General features: G+C 37.7%; 1 long non-coding RNA gene across 1 annotated transcript; it reads right to left on the reverse strand.

Annotated features, from left to right (window-relative positions):
- Positions 1 to 14,611: 14,611 nt before the first annotated feature.
- LOC145090662 (uncharacterized) lies at positions 14,612 to 15,097 on the reverse strand. The gene is made up of 3 exons (XR_013701697.1): positions 14,983 to 15,097; positions 14,859 to 14,896; positions 14,612 to 14,773 (listed from the first exon to the last, which is right to left on the reverse strand). It is a non-coding gene; the product is annotated as an uncharacterized LOC145090662 (long non-coding RNA).
- Between the last annotated feature and the right edge of the window lie 921 nt (positions 15,098 to 16,018).

Below are 16,018 nucleotides of genomic sequence, written 5' to 3' on the forward strand. Positions count from 1 at the left end.
CGAATCGAACAAGTCCACACTGATAACAATGTGGCGGACTTGTTCACAAAGCCATTTAACAAAGCTCGTTTCGATGTGCTTGTCGGATTTCTGAAAATGATAAGTTTTGAGGATTAAGTTTTTTTTCTTCTTTTTCTTTTTCTTTTCTCAATTTAATTTTGGTTTTATTAGTTTACATTTTCATTTTTTTTGTTTTAGGATAGTTTAAAATTTGCGCATTATTTTGTTTTGTACTCTCACCCATGCACAAATTTAGGGGGGGAAATAAAAATCCAAAAACAACAAAAATAAATAAAAATAAATAAAAAATCCAAAAATAGTGTCATTTCTGTTCAGCATTTTAAAATTTATTGTTGACAACTTCGGTTGTAAGTACTGTGATGGGAAATGAAATTAACAAGTGATAAAGGGCAACCTGAATAGGCGTAACGTACCTAAGTTGAATCGTCTACGCTCTGTACTCGATGTGCTGGTAGGCACGAAAGATTTTAAATGGACTTGACTAGGAAAGTTGAACCTAAGGAATCTAAAGGACTTGACGAGTTTTGACCTAGTTAGATCTGTTTAACCTGATGTCACGACGCTCGGATAGGTTGAGCAGGGAGATATAAATGAGAATCTACTCGTCACATTAATTGAACCCGTACTTGGAACCGTGGCTTAACTTTTCCTCGATGTGCGGATTCTGTCCTTAATTCCGGTTGGATGGGGCGACTGGTAAATTCCGATAAACTAGGTCTGTAGAATATCATTTTCTTTCTTTCGGTATGTTAGTCATATGTTGTCTCCTTTGCGTGACTTCCAATCCGACCTGGTACACAACATATGCAACTCTATTTCTCTGCAGGCTATATATAAATGTGTGAAATACTTCTTATCTGTTAGCCATATGCTGTCTCCTTTGCGCGACTTCTAATCCGACCTGGTACACAGCATATGCAACCTTCTTCTTCTCAACCCCTCTGAAGTAGTTAGCAATAGAATTCTGAATCTCTTCTCTCTCTGAATGGTTGTCTGCTAACCCGGTGTAAGGAGTACTTTAGAAGTTCTTGATGGTTGGGGCATATCAGGAAGCGGGAAACACGTTCCAGTACACTTAAAATTGAACTCATACAGATTGTCTGTAGATCTCGCTGCTCAATTTAGGTGGACAACAATATCCCTGGTTGTAGTCAGTTAAATGGTCATAAGGTGAACTTATTTAAGATTTAGGAGGTATCATAATTTCAAAAATTTACAATCAGATATATGCCTGAATCATGTCATTGGTAAAATGTCCAAAAACGTCACAAATCTTTCGTGTTTAAGTGGACCACAATACTGGCAATCGGTCAGACGAAGATGTGAAGATAAGGGTACCGACAAATGGAATAAGGTCGTCCAAAAACTTTGATCCAAGCATCACAAAAGTTAAAGTGGTTAAATTTTGTTGTGTAAAAATGATTTTTAGTTAAAATATTTTTATCAATTTTATTTTTTATTTTTATTTTTATTTTTATTTTTTATTTTTTATTTTTAAAAAATGTTAATTTTTAATTTTAATTTTAATTTTTAATTTTATTTTTATTACTTTTACTAATTTTATTTTAATTCTTATTTCGTTTTTTTTATATATAAATTGTATTTTGTTAGGTTTTATTTTTATATTTATTTTTATTTTATTTTCGAAATTAAATTAATACTCAAAGTTTTTTTTTAATTTTAATTGTTGGAAGTTGGAAATACTGGGTAGTTATCAGGTAAGAGGGTAAGTGAGGGTAAAAAGGGGTAAAAAGGAGTTCACTGCCGGAATCTCCCTATTCATGAGATTCCGGCCGCAAACTCTTCTTAAACCCTCTCAAAAAGCTCAAAAAAAAATTCTTTGATTTTCGGAAAACCGCTTACACCATCACAAAGGTAATCACTTCTAGATCACAAATATGTATTTTGTTTCGTGTTTCACCGTGCCATTATGCCAGAAATCGCAAAAATAGATCCGACGGAACTTACGGCCGTAAACTCCAAGTGTTTGAGATTTGGACTTGTTTCTAATTTATATTGATGCTACGGATGTTTACATTTACATATCTTCAAGTATTGTGTGTCAATTCGATAGGCAGGATCGATTTTTGGCGATTTTTCGGTTGACAGTTCTTCGACCGTAAACTCCAAGTTTACGGCCCTAGAACAATGAGTTTACTGCTTAAGTTTTGAATGTATTAAATAAGGAAATATTGTGTGATAACTTTTCAAAAGGCTCCTCAGACCGTAAACTCTGAGTTTACGGCCCAAGAACAAATTTTTCGATCTTGGCAGTAAACTCGATCTTCACTTAATTTTATAATGAAATTTTATTTTGGTAATATTTTTAATTAGAACATTTTTTTTGGTCAAAACAAAATTTTATTTTGAGGTTTCTTACAGTTGTGTTTGAGTGCAGACAATGGGGAACTTAAAATTTGCAGATATGCACAACCTAGCAATTGTACTCGCGGACCCTCCGGCTGTTCATTCGGATATGCGTTCGATGATTCATCGATTGCGTGAATGCTGCTTAGCATCCGCAATCACGATCAATCCGGTGGTTTATCAAAGTTTAATACGCGAGTTTTGGGCGACTGCAGAGACACACATGGATGATGATGGCAATTTTACAGTGAAGGCGAAAGTGCAGGGTCGAGAGATTGTCATTAATGAAGGCTTTATTCGTGAAGCGTTGCTAATTGATGATCAACCCAATTTCCCGACAGAGATTGGAATCGAGGATGTTCAAAGGGTTCTACGAAGAATGAGTTACGAGGGAACCTTTCCGCCGACGCTGAAAAAGTTGCTACATCCATACTGGAGGTTTTTGAGCCATGTTTTTGTAAGCTGCATCTCGGGAAGGAGGTCTGGGGCAGATGAGATTTCTCAGCGCACAACTGGTGCTCTGGTATCTCTTGCTGCTGGGTTTCGCTTTAATTTCTCAAAGTTCATCCTTGACGAATTTGTTATCAACATCAGAGCTTCTACTCGAGATACTTTTCTGTTGTATCCCCGTTTCGTACAAGTGTTCATTAACATTCAGTTTCCAAACGTGAGGAAGACGGGAGAAACATTGGATATGAAGTCCTTGGGTCCCCACACGGTGGGACTCATCAAACAAAATCGGAAAGGCAAAGTCATATTTCAAGGACTATATCCTCTTGAAAAGTTTGGGAAGTTTACTGAACTGGATGAAACACCAGAGTCTTACGAGTCGTCCGAGCAAACATCCTCGGAGCAAGCATCTGCTGAGAAATCAACTCCATCCAACGTTGTTATAGATGTATCTGAGGATGAAGAAACCGAGAAAGAAGACTCACCAACTCCCAAAGTTCAAATTGTCTCAGAACATGAAAAGGAGTTGAGTGATGATCAAGTTGGTGGAGAGGTGAGTATTGGTGAAGAGAGAAATGATTCTTTTGATGATCTTGATTTAACTGGTTTTGATCGCGATGATATTGCAGCTTCTTTGGCAAGCAGTGCTAATGTTGTGTCTCATGAAAATCTTGACACAATTTTCCATAATGTCGATGATGTTGGTTTTCACACAACTAAGACAAGGAAATCGAGCGAGACGTTTGATACGCGAACTCCTACTTCAAAGCAAATGGTGTCGACTTCTATTCTTATGGAGATGGTTATGGGATGTTCCCATCCTGTGTCCGTTTCTCCAACTCCCGAACCGTTTGTAAGTGTGTTTTCTCCAGAAGCTGACCAACAACAATCTAAAAGAAGAAGACTTGATGCAAGACAATCTGAACTGATCACAAGTTTGGTTAGTGGTCTTCCTACCCCACCTTTGACTGCTACTACTACAAGGCTCACCACTACAAAGATGTTTCCTACTGGTCCGAGTTCAACATTTGATGTTGGTGGTTCCTCTGCACCACCTGGTTTCTCAGTTCCTAGATACCATCGAGATGTTGCTTCTGAAAGGCTGGCGTTGCACATGGCTGAAGAACAACTTGTATCGCTAGATCCTCGAGGAAAGGGTGTTTCCATTGAAGAAGGTGGTGCTAGGGATGATAATCTTACTCTTGCTGGTCTGCAGAAAGAAATTTCGGTTCTTAGCCAGAAAAATATTGAACTCGATATTCAGGTGGCAGAGCTTCGTGCCGAGAATGTCGATCTTCGTATCCAAGTATCCAAGCTACAATCAGATAAATCTGGTCTTGGCAGACAACTGGTTGAACTCAAAAAGGATAAGAAGCTAAAAAGCAAGCAGATCTCCGATTTACAAGATCATTTTAATCTGCTGACTTCGAGCTATTTTGAGCTAAAGAAGAAACTTGAGGTTGATTTTGGTGAGAGATACCAGACGTCTGTTGAAGAACAAAGGATTAATCTTCACGTACAAGCTTTTCCGGTTGACCTACCAGTCAGTCAGTCCTCTGGTACTGCTGAACGTGTTGTAGTTGAACCTCCATTGGCTCCACACATTCGAGAACTTATCCGTCGTAATCAAGGAGATGATTTTCAGAGAGGACAATTACTATTTAAACGGAATACTAATCGGAATACATCTCAGAGCGAACCCTTAATAACTGTTACTGATCTTGAAGTTGTTAGGTTCCGGGATACATTTGGGGATAGATCAGGAGTGGATGCCTGGGGATTTCATGACCCTCTCAGAAAGTGGATTGTCATTCGTAAGAGTGGTAATTCAGAGTTGTATAAGGATATTCATGCATTTGGGTCGTTTACAAGAATTGATCTGATGGAGTTGTCTCAAGCTCCGTTCATCAATCTTTTCAACACTCCTCCAGTTACTCAGTTTAAGCACTTTCTGGATGATCAAGTAAAGAAAGGATTTCCATCGATGCCGACGGTCGAATCAGTTATATTTGAACACCCAGATGTTTTGGAACCATCCACTGACAAGCCGTTACAGGTAGTGATGTGGCCCGCAACGAAACAAGTCAAGCAGTTTCCTGTGCTTCAAGGTTATCAAGATGGATCTCTCAGTTCTTTGGAATGCTGGGTTTTTGATGAAAATACATCTGGAGCTGTCATCAAACTTAAGAATGGGTGTATTCGTTTGTACGATCGCAGAGACTTGCTGCAGTTCAGGAAATGGGATATTCATTATCTTAGCAACTTTCAAATTAAAGTTGTTGAAGATATATATGAGGAAGGAGCCAAGGTGTATACAACAATGATCGCGGAGATTCTGAGCAAGAGAATGTGGAATGGAGCGATGGGCCAGATGGACGTGATGATTGTCGACAAAGGAATGGGTTCAAGCTAGTCCAAACCAAGGGGGAGATTGAAAGACCCTGTGTAATGGTTTGGTCTAGGCATACTAGTTAGTGGTAGTGATTGTGTAGCAAAAACCGATTTTGTTTAGGTTACGGTTGTTATGTGTTTACGGCCGTAAACTCCTTGCGGTTGTAAGTCAAGTCTATAAATAGGGCGTTGTGTCAGACTTTAAAGGTTGTTGATGCCTTCGTGTTTTCTCCAAGTTGTATCTGACGTTTTATTGCTTTAAGGCGTATGCAAGCTTGGTTCTTTTGTTATTTGCTTATTGTTTCATCTTTTGCTTATGTTATTTGTCTTTGATCATTGGTAGATCCGTTTTCGGTCTTCACAAAGCATGGCTCGAGTTCAGCTTGGGCGTTTCGGTCGAGTGTGTGCTCTTCTCTGGGTGTATTCGATTCGATAGATTAGAGGTAAGGCTTTGGGTTGCGATTATGGTAATTGGAAGTGTTGTAAGACTGCGGGGTGGCCCGTAGCATTCACTAGTTAGCACTTAGTGTTGAAAGTGTTGTAAGACTGTGGGGTGGTCCATAACATTCACTAGTAGTCAGTTGGTGTGGGAGTGTTGTAAGACTGGGGTGGCCTTTAGCATTCACAAGTGGTCAGTTGGTGTGGGAGTGTTGTAAGACTGCGAGGTGGCCCGTAGCATTCATTGGTCCTTGTTCAGCGGTGAGATTGTAGCAAACATGTTTTTTGCTTGCGGTTTCTTTCAGAAGGTTTTGGCCAGAGTAGGTTTGTTCGCAAGGTTGTAGGTAGAGGTGGCAATAGGTCAACCTGGGTTAGGTTCGAGTTCAACCCATTTAATAATTGGGTTGAAAATGTAAACCCAACCCAACCTGTTTATTTAAATGGGTTGATATTTCCAACCCAACCCAACCTTTTAGATAAATGGGTTGTCACCGGGTTGAACTGTTTATGTAGTTCCCAACCCAACCTATTAAATAAATGGGTTAAACTTGGGTTAACCCATTTAAAATCAATTAAATAAATTCTATAATTAAATATTATACCACTTAAATTATAAAACGTAAATAAAACTTCATAATTATGACAAAAACACAATCGTAATTCATAAATACAAATAAATTGTTCAAATAACATTGAAAATGTTTAGTTTCACATTGATTTTAGAGAGTGACCAGTATTATCAACACTAAAAAAGGATGAAAATTAGGATTGAATTTTATTAAACATAGATAATAATAATGCAACATTATAATTTACAAATTAATACTTTGATTACTACATGATAATATTCAAATAATATTAAATTAAATAATAAATATTAAAGTTAAATGGGTTGACGTGTTGAAAACGGGTTGATAATTTTTACCCAACCCAACCTATTTAATTAAATGGGTTAGACGGGTTGACGCATTTAAGTTAAATGGGTTGAAAATCTTAACCCAACCCGCTAATTTTCGGTTGGGTTCTGGTTGGGTCGATTTTTGCCAACTCTAGCTGTAGGAGGGCCATAGTATGTTTGGAATCAGGATATGGTAGTTCGTGGGAGACCGGGTATGAGGAAAGACTGCAGTTGGTCTTGTAGCGTTCAGTTTAGCATCGGGTTAGTGTCGAGATGTTTTGGGTAGTTATTGCTTGTGAGGCTTTCTTTTCAGAAGTCACGAGGGGCGATTATGTGGGAGTCTTTTGGCTCAGCAACCGGGCTGGAACCTAGTATTTCAGATAACTAGCTGATGAATTGGGACCAGGGAGGTCTCGGTGGATTTTGGAAAGCAGCTAGGAGGCAACATGTAGTTTCGGGGAGTCTCGGTGTTTAGGACAATTTCAGTGTTTCGGGCAGTTTTAGTGTTTCAGGCAGTCTCATTGTATCGGGCAGTCTAGGTGTTTCGGTCAGTTTCAATGTTTTGGCAATTTCAGTGTTTCGGGCAGTGTTATTGTTTGGGTCTCATGTGTGTGTGGAGTAATGATTGATTGGGAAATGCTAAGTTACTTGCAGTAGGATTAAATAATATCAGAGTAATTGATTTGACCTTGTTGCGCAGCTCAAAAATGAATTTTTGATAGAAGAGTGTTTAGAATAAATAATCTTAACCAAGTTGTAGTATATGTCACAAGGTTACCGTACATATAAAGAACGCTGAAATCCGAGTTATAACAAAGAAGTTATGACCTGTCGAAGTTTCGTGACAGAACCGATACGAAACTGTGTGACGTAAATAGTGAATTTACGATAGAGCGATATTTAGCCATAATGATCTAAACGAAAGTCGTAGAATACGTTAAACTGAGAGCTTGCATAAGAAGAACGTCTAAATCTGACTTCGTATGAGGAAGTTATGATTTTTCGAAGTTTCGACTTAGCGGTACGCAACCCACATTTCGAATATGAGATCGAGTGGTTTCTAGCCGAAAAAATCTAAATGAAAATAGAAGATCTCGTTGATAGTAGTCCAACGGTAAAAAGACAGAAGAAAACGGACGTCGGATGAAGAAGTTAAGAATTTCTAACGGAGTTTTCCTGTCCCGACCTACTAAAAATAATATAACAAAAATAAAGTCAAAATTTGTCAACGGAGTCTAAACGAGAGTTGTAGAGAATAATCTCATCTACACGTGGATATAAAGAACGTCGAAAACGGAGATCGTATGCGAGAGTTATGATTTTCTGAAGTTCGAGGCACGCATCCCAAAGGGGGAACGCCCCGTGTCCAATTGGGGAACGCCCTGCGTTCATAGCTTGGCCCCGGATGGGCCACGTCGATGCTGACTCAACCGCATAAGAGATAATACTGGAACCCTACTCCTACACGCCGCGTTCAAAGGGAACGCCCTGCGTTCGAGGGCCAGATCCCTCCTATAAATAGAAGTCAAGTCCAGCCAATTTGGTTGCTCAATTTCTTTCCTCTCACTCCATATTGCCTCATTTTACGTGCAAGATATACCCCCGAAGCCCCGGTATCATCCCGACACCCGAAGCGAGTCCCGAAGCCCCGAAGATCCCGAGAAGAAAAGAGTCTCGAGCCGAAACTTTGCCCGCGTGAAGCCCGATTTTGAGAAGATATCCTGGTTCCATCGAAGAATATCACTATAAAGAGCCGTAGTGCTGTCCGAGCAACGTCTAATCATGTGAGTGTATAGTTACTTTCTTCTAACACATAAATACGAAGCATTTGCTATGAAATATGTGCTGTGTGTTTATATATTTTTTGTTTATTTGGGATGGGTGGAATGAATGTTTTGTATAGGTTTTTAAATGAGTTAACCTGTATATGTATTTAATATCTACAAATATGTTGGGTAGAACATGGGTAGATGGAATAGTTGGTGTGTGATGAGAGATGGTATGAGGAAACCCTGGCGACTATGTGACGTAGTGCCTATTGTGTAAACCCTAGCGACTATGAGACGTAGTGCCTATTGTGTAAACCCTGGTGACTATGCGACGTAGTGCCTATTGTATAAACCCTGGTGACTATGCGACGTAGTGCCTATTGTATAAACCTTGGTGACTATCAGACGTAGTGCCTATTGTATAAACCCTGTTGACTATGAGATGTAGTGTCTATTGTATAAACCCTGGCGACTATGAGACGTAGTTCCTATTGTATAAACCCTGGCGACTATGTGACATAGTGCCTGTTGTATGAACCTTGGTAGCCATGGACTTTGGATAAATTCCTTAGGTCAATCCTTAGGAACGAATGAACGAAGGATAGACGATTCTTAGGGTAAAACCTTAAGAAATAAAGAAGATAATGGGGATGGGTAATTGGTTGATTGTTTGATGATTGAATATAATAATTATATTATTGTTGGTTGAAAACCCTATATGCTCACCAGGTTCCCAAGCCTGACCCACTCAGTTTTCTTTGCATTACAGGTAATGGCACAAGAGTATAAGTTGGTGGACTTGACAAGAGATTTTAGATTATAGATCAGTAGTTATAAATAACTGTTGTAAGGTCTATTTTATAATGTTTATGCTTTTGGTCTGTAACGGAACATGACATCCCGAGATTTTGTTATTTAATGAAAATACATTTCTTTAAAAAAAATGCTTTGATAAATTCTGATCATATTTTGTTTTGGGAACAAATTCTGCAACTCTTTTAATCAAAGGATTACTCTGATTTTATAAAACAAATTGGTCTTTTTTGGCCGTGAATTTGGGGATGTCATATAAACGTTGCAGGAATGAATCTTCTACTCGAAGAATTATCTGAGCCTTTTACCAAGTGTAAGTATTAAGTATTATGTAGTTGTTTATGGTCAGTGATTTTGTTTCCCTTAGAAGCATCAATGTGATCAAGGGTTGGAAGCATTTTGTTTGGTAAGAAACTCTATGATGATAGTTTGGTGGCAATTTAATATGGAAGGTCTGACAGGGGGGTCAGACCATTAAGACCTTAGATTTCGGAATTCAGGCAAGATAGGATTGGGTTTGGTTCAAGGAATTATGGTTTCTGGTAGGATGTCAAGTCCACCAAGCAAATTACACCCTTTATTTGCAAATAAAATGTAATATAATGGTAAAAAGGGGTATTGATCCTCGGGGAAATGGTTGTATTCAATTACCAATGCAATCTAAAAGAACTAGTGTAAATAAACTAATTAACTACAATTAAACTAAAAAGGGAGGGGTGTTTTGATTGCTTGAAAGCTAAAAGATTTGAATAACTAAAAACTTGCAATTAAGCAAGATAGTAAGATGCTCAAATATTGGAGAGAGTTGGTTAACTAAGGCAATTCAACACAATGAACATGTGTGTGTTTATCATTAGGATTCAACATGAAGCTTATCATTCATCCCAAATTGGTTATAGCAATCATGAAGCATGATATGCCAAGATTCCTCTTAGGTAGTATGGAGGTTGGGGAAGCCAACAACACACCTTCTTAATCAAGATCAAGGGTTTAATTGAAGCAATTGAACCCAAGAAGTTAATTAGCCTTAAGAAAGAAGGAATCCCCAATTCCTAGAGGATGTCAATGCTTACACATCCATAAAGGAGCTATGATTCATAAACTAGAGATGATTTTTACCATCATAAAGCCCTTGTTCTAAGTTAATTCAATGATTCAATGCAAAACCAAAGAAATAAACTAACAATAGCTCATTCAAGTGCCAAGATCATGACCAAAGCATTAAACAAGCATAAGAAATATGATCTAGAACCATAAACATAAGATAATTGATAATCTAGCATGAATCCTTCAGAAACCCACAAACATTCAAAGGTTTTAACCAAAGTTAACCAATATAGAGAAATTAACCACTCATGGCAACAAAATAACAATCACAAAAGTCTAATTGCATAAAGAAACTACCAATGACTTGGAAAGATGTAAAAAAATGGGTTTCAAGCTCCAAAATCGCCTTCTTCAGCTCTCCGATGGTGTCAAATCGAAGTGATGGCTGCTAGATCTGATCCCCCAAGGTTATGGTGTGCCAAATGACCAAAATGCCCAAACCGGGCAGTTGCGCAGGTACCCGCACGACGGAAATTCCACCCGCGCAAGTGTTGTTGTAATGCTATTGGCTCTTCATTCCTCCACTCCACCCTTCCACTACCAAAGATTCCTTTGGTCCCCTCCATATCCATGTGATTTAAACCAACCAATCATCATTTAGCTACAAAAATGGATACTCCAAGCCCAAAATAAAAGTTTATGACCCATCTTCACAAGCCCAAAATATCCAAGTCTTTACCTCTTAAGGCCTAAATCTTCTTTTATGGATCTGCCAAGCCCAACAATGCCACGAGAGCCCACTAAGCCCGTCTCCAATCAACCCGCAACCGCAACGAACACCGAAAACCTGCAAAATACCTTATGCAAAATAAAAAGCACCCAGTACGATCCATAATAAAGAAAATAAAGAATATACAATGCATTAATATTAAGAACATCTAAAAATTATAAAATAAACTGTAAAAAAAGTAAATAAAATAAACTGTCAGTTTCGTTCTCCATCGGGCTTGAATAACTTTTCCAAGGTTGGTTTTAGTAAACTTGGACAGGTTGTGGTACGTTCAGAATTGGAAGCGTTATGTTTGGTCGGTTATTTGTTGAGTATTGGGCATTGGGTTGTTTCAACGAAAGCGGTCTGTCAGGGAATTAGACCATCATAGATTTCAGGTCTCAGAAAGGTAGACGTGGATTGCAAGGGCTGAATGTTTGGATATTATCTTCGGGATAGAAGTGTCGGTTTGGGATTTCGGTTGTCTTGGGAAGATTTTCTTATGCGTAGAATTTCGATTGTGTCCCTCAAGTGGATTTTTTTGTTATGAATGGCTATACACTACTAGAAAAACATCCTTTTACGACGCTCGTTGCGCATCGTAAAAGGCTCAGACGACGCGCAAATGCATGTCAAGAAAGGCCCTGTCATAAAGAGAGATGACGCGCTTTTGCGCGTCGTCTATAGACGACGCGCATTTATGACGCGCAATTACGACGCGCGTTTACGACATGCAATGCGTATCAAAGAAGGCCCTGTCATAAAGGAAGACGACACGCATTCGCGTGTCGTAACCTTACGATGCGCGTGTTAATGGCACGCAATGCGTATCAAGAAAGGCCATGTCATAATTGAAGATGACACACATTTTTGTGTATCGTAATTTTATATGTTTAAAAAAATATTATTTATAGATTTACAAATTTTCAAATTAAATTTGTATTTAATGTCTCATAATAAATAAAATATCATATACAAAAATACAATCCATTGCATAAAATTTAATGTCATACAAATAACTGTTCCATGGAAAGATAAAACAAATCAATAAAAGTTGTAATGGAAATTTACAAACTAATTAGATAGAAGAAATATGAAAAACTTGAAATCCCTAAGATTAATAGTTCTAACAGAAGCTTCACGTGAGATACATACAGTTGTACCAGTAAGCAAAGATGTTCCCGAATCCACAATAGCAGCACAAGAACACGTACACGATACCTATTTTCATCATCAACACATTAGTATTAAAAAAGGCTTCAAGCATCATCAATCTATGTTATAAAATATTAAAATTTAATACGCATGTAGTAAAGAAAGAGAAAGAGTAATGATCAATGACAGGCACAGGTTCTGATTCTGAATGAGTTGGATTTGAAGTTTAAGTTGAATCTAGTGCTCGTTTCGTATCTTCCTAAAACAAGTAATAAGTGTAATGAGCAGAAAAAAAAAAATAGGGTCGGGATGAAGCAAAATTCATGAGTGAATTAATATAACTTAAAATATAGAAGAGATTATTGAGTTGAAACTGAGAAGACTGGTGACAACACAAGGCTCATATAAGATTAATGGTGAAGGAGACATAAAGATGAGTGTTAGCATCACCACCCAAGTTGCCCATTCCTCCATCATCCTTTGTTTTCCAGAACGTGTCGCATGCACAACAACACCCAAATCCAATCGCATAAAAAACTTTTATTCGGTTGGATCAGATAAACAAACAAACCGATTGTTGTTGATGTTATTTCTTGTCAGCATATCGTAGAGTACTGAGTGTATGTTCACATGATCCAACATTTGTTGTTGATCTCAACATCGATTCAACAGTAGAATTTCTATAAAAAAAATAATATAGAGTTAACAAAATTATAAAAAAAAATACTTTTATAGAACTTAATCTGAATATCTTTATCTGAAAAATAGTAATCAAATATTCACCATTTGGAGTAACAACAATATCTAACACCTTTGGCATCTATGTTCTTCTCAATGCTTTAATCTCATTGCCTTCACAATCCCACATGCAGATGCCTTTTTTAGGGTCTGAACTCCGACACACGAGTCAACAAGGAAGCTGTTATCACCAAATGTGTGCTTACATGTACCTGTTTCCACATCCCAAAGCCTAAGGACTTATGAGTTCCCACATGTCAACACCATTGTGTCATCGGGGCTCCAAATTACAAAAGAAACCGGGTTTTGATGACTGGATAATCTATGTTTCAAACCTAACTTCCCATCTTCTTGTACCTGTACCAAAACTTTAGAGAATATGATTTGGAAAAAAAATCATGCTTTTTCTATGGATTGTAACTTTGTAAGAAGTAAACATAACATGTTACATGGACATATAAGTCTTAAGTTATGCATATAATAAAAGCACCCACCTCCAAAATGATCATTAAATTTAGATTTCCCTAGATATAAGTCAAGATTCAAGAAAGTCATGAAAGTTTGATTTCCCTCAAGACATATATATATATATATATATATATATATATATATATATATATATATATATATATATATATATATATATATATATATATATATATATATATATATATATATATGTCTTACCTGAAATGGCAGTTGGAGACACTCAAGCCACCATAGCAGCAACTACTATCACTACGGTTTCCGAACAGAAGACGGTTTTAAAGAAAAAGTGCCTCCAGAATCGCAAGTATACGTCGCGTATGACTCACTGCAAAATCAATACTACTCTGGAATCCATTTCCGATTCCATTCTCGTTCATGGATTTAACTTCGTGACTCGGTTTTTCACCATCTTTAAGATTCGAACGGTTACTTGCTCGTGAAATCAACGGAAAGAGCTGAAGCTCGCATGCGAGTGCACAAATCGCAGTGAGAACGTAGGAGTCGAACGCAGCGACAGGTCCTTGTTTGTTTGTTCTTTTCCGAGTCATGATTCCGGTTCCGGTTCCGGTTCCGGACCGGAATAGGAATGCTTCTTTCCGACGTGAATTTGTGCTTCGTGACTAACACAGACGGTTAATACAACGATAAGTAATCGAGAAGATAGCTCGACCATGGCGCTGGATTCTAGAAACAAAGAATGGACCATCGTGCGAAGCTCGGCGACAGCAAGATTTTTGGAGGCAGAGCCGAAAACAAATTGTGATTTTCTTGTTTGTTGGGATGTTGACTCAGCGGGGAATTTTCTTTGGAGAATTGCTTCCACTGTTGCAACGAATATTTTCATGAGACATGCTTCTGATGGGCTTCCGCGAGGGAGATATTCTAGAACATTAAGGAGAGGTATGTAGAGGTTCCATGATAAGATAGGTGGTTGTAGAGGTGTTGCAACGATTATTTCCGGAAGATCGATTATGGAAGAACTTAAAGGAATTAATATGTATGCAGCTTCCTATATTGTGCATATTCTCCATTCAACTTCGGGTCCATGTGCACATAGCATTGAAGCTATCCCTTGGGTTGTGGCTTTAATCGTTGCTTTAGCCACTGGCATTTGTCTCTCAAAGTATACAAATAGAAATTTAGTGACTATTTTGGAATGCCATATAAGAATTTGATGAAAACATATCCATGACAAAATCAAATCAATATAGATTTTGGGTTGACTAAAATCATTATGAAAACATATCCATGACAAATATTGGCAAGGTACCAGTAAGAAACTGCATGAGAGTCGCCACCTGTATCATTCTTTACGAAATGCTGAAAGAGGAACACCATGTTTTATAGAGTCATCTATATAGCATCTTATATCTTCTTGCTGTAACAGTTCATAGCAGTTAATAAACCATGCATGTTTCAATCTCAACCCTGAAAGGACAAGATATGGTAATTAGTTAAACTAAAATGAAAATAAATGACATATACAATTGATCATAAATGTAGCACAACTTACCCATGTGATGCTACAATAGGTAATTTCCCCTCTGCAACCTGCAATAAGGTTTCAAAAGCAAACTCGGTTATGAACAAAAGAAATTTATGACAATTTTAATAGTGAAGATGAAAATATAATGTACCCAGTTCCACCAAAAGTAAAGATTCCCAGTGTTACCATCAACTAGACCTCTCCATGGTTTGGGGAGAGTAGGATCCTCTGGTGATAGCGTGGACCAACAGAAGTTTTAGTTGCAGCAGCAGCCAATTCAGCAAAGCAATTTCAAATATCTGGTAAAAAAACATACAAGTTACTATTGCAACAGGCAGAGGAAGCTTAACTTGCAAAATTTTACAAATAATAGCTGAATATGGATGTAAATAACAATATAACCCATGCATTTGAATGAATGAGAACAAACCCAACAGCCTTGTTGCTGCTGATTTAACATTCTATCAAGGCTTATGAAACCACTGTAAAACTACATAGAAACGGTGGTTCGTCATTAATATATAAAACCCTAAAAATTCTGTCACTTATGATACATAGCATTAAAAATGAAAGCCTAATTAGTTTTGATAAAGTCATCAACGCATGCTATGATATGCCTCTTAGGAAACCATAAAAAGCCCCAATTCCAAGCTAATGGTCTATACCATAAGAATAGAGCTAACAAAATGGCTTCCTTGATTTGTGGTTTAAAATGCAATAAAATATTCCACAAAAGTGTTCACAGCTAAAGCATCGGGATTATTGAGAAAAAATTATCTGCATACGCAACCAAGATAACCTTACACGCATGCAATACACAATCGGGAGGCGTTCGTTTATAAGCTCATGGGTTCGAGATTTGCAAGCACACTGGAGCATCGGGATCATTGAGAAAAAAATTATCAGCATAAAAAGCCCTAATTCCAAGCTAATGGTCGATTCAACTTTTCTCTTCTCTTTCTCTCTACCGAAACATGATCTTGTGCCTGAATCGGATTTCTGGAAATTATTGGAATCTTTGTGGCACCAACAGCTTCATATCCAAGTGAATCATCAATCACTACTAGAAAACATGGGGTTTTCCTATGGAAAATTTTTGTAGCTAATTAGCTACGGAATTGCTACGGAATGGGATGCCCTAATTTAGTAACAGAATAGCTACGGAATAGCTACGGACATCAGTCCGT

The sequence above is a fragment of the Lactuca serriola genome, chromosome 2 (assembly GCF_051521515.1).
Source record: "Lactuca serriola cultivar US96UC23 chromosome 2, Lser_US96UC23_V15, whole genome shotgun sequence".
In the NCBI taxonomy this organism is placed as follows: Eukaryota; Viridiplantae; Streptophyta; class Magnoliopsida; order Asterales; family Asteraceae; genus Lactuca; species Lactuca serriola.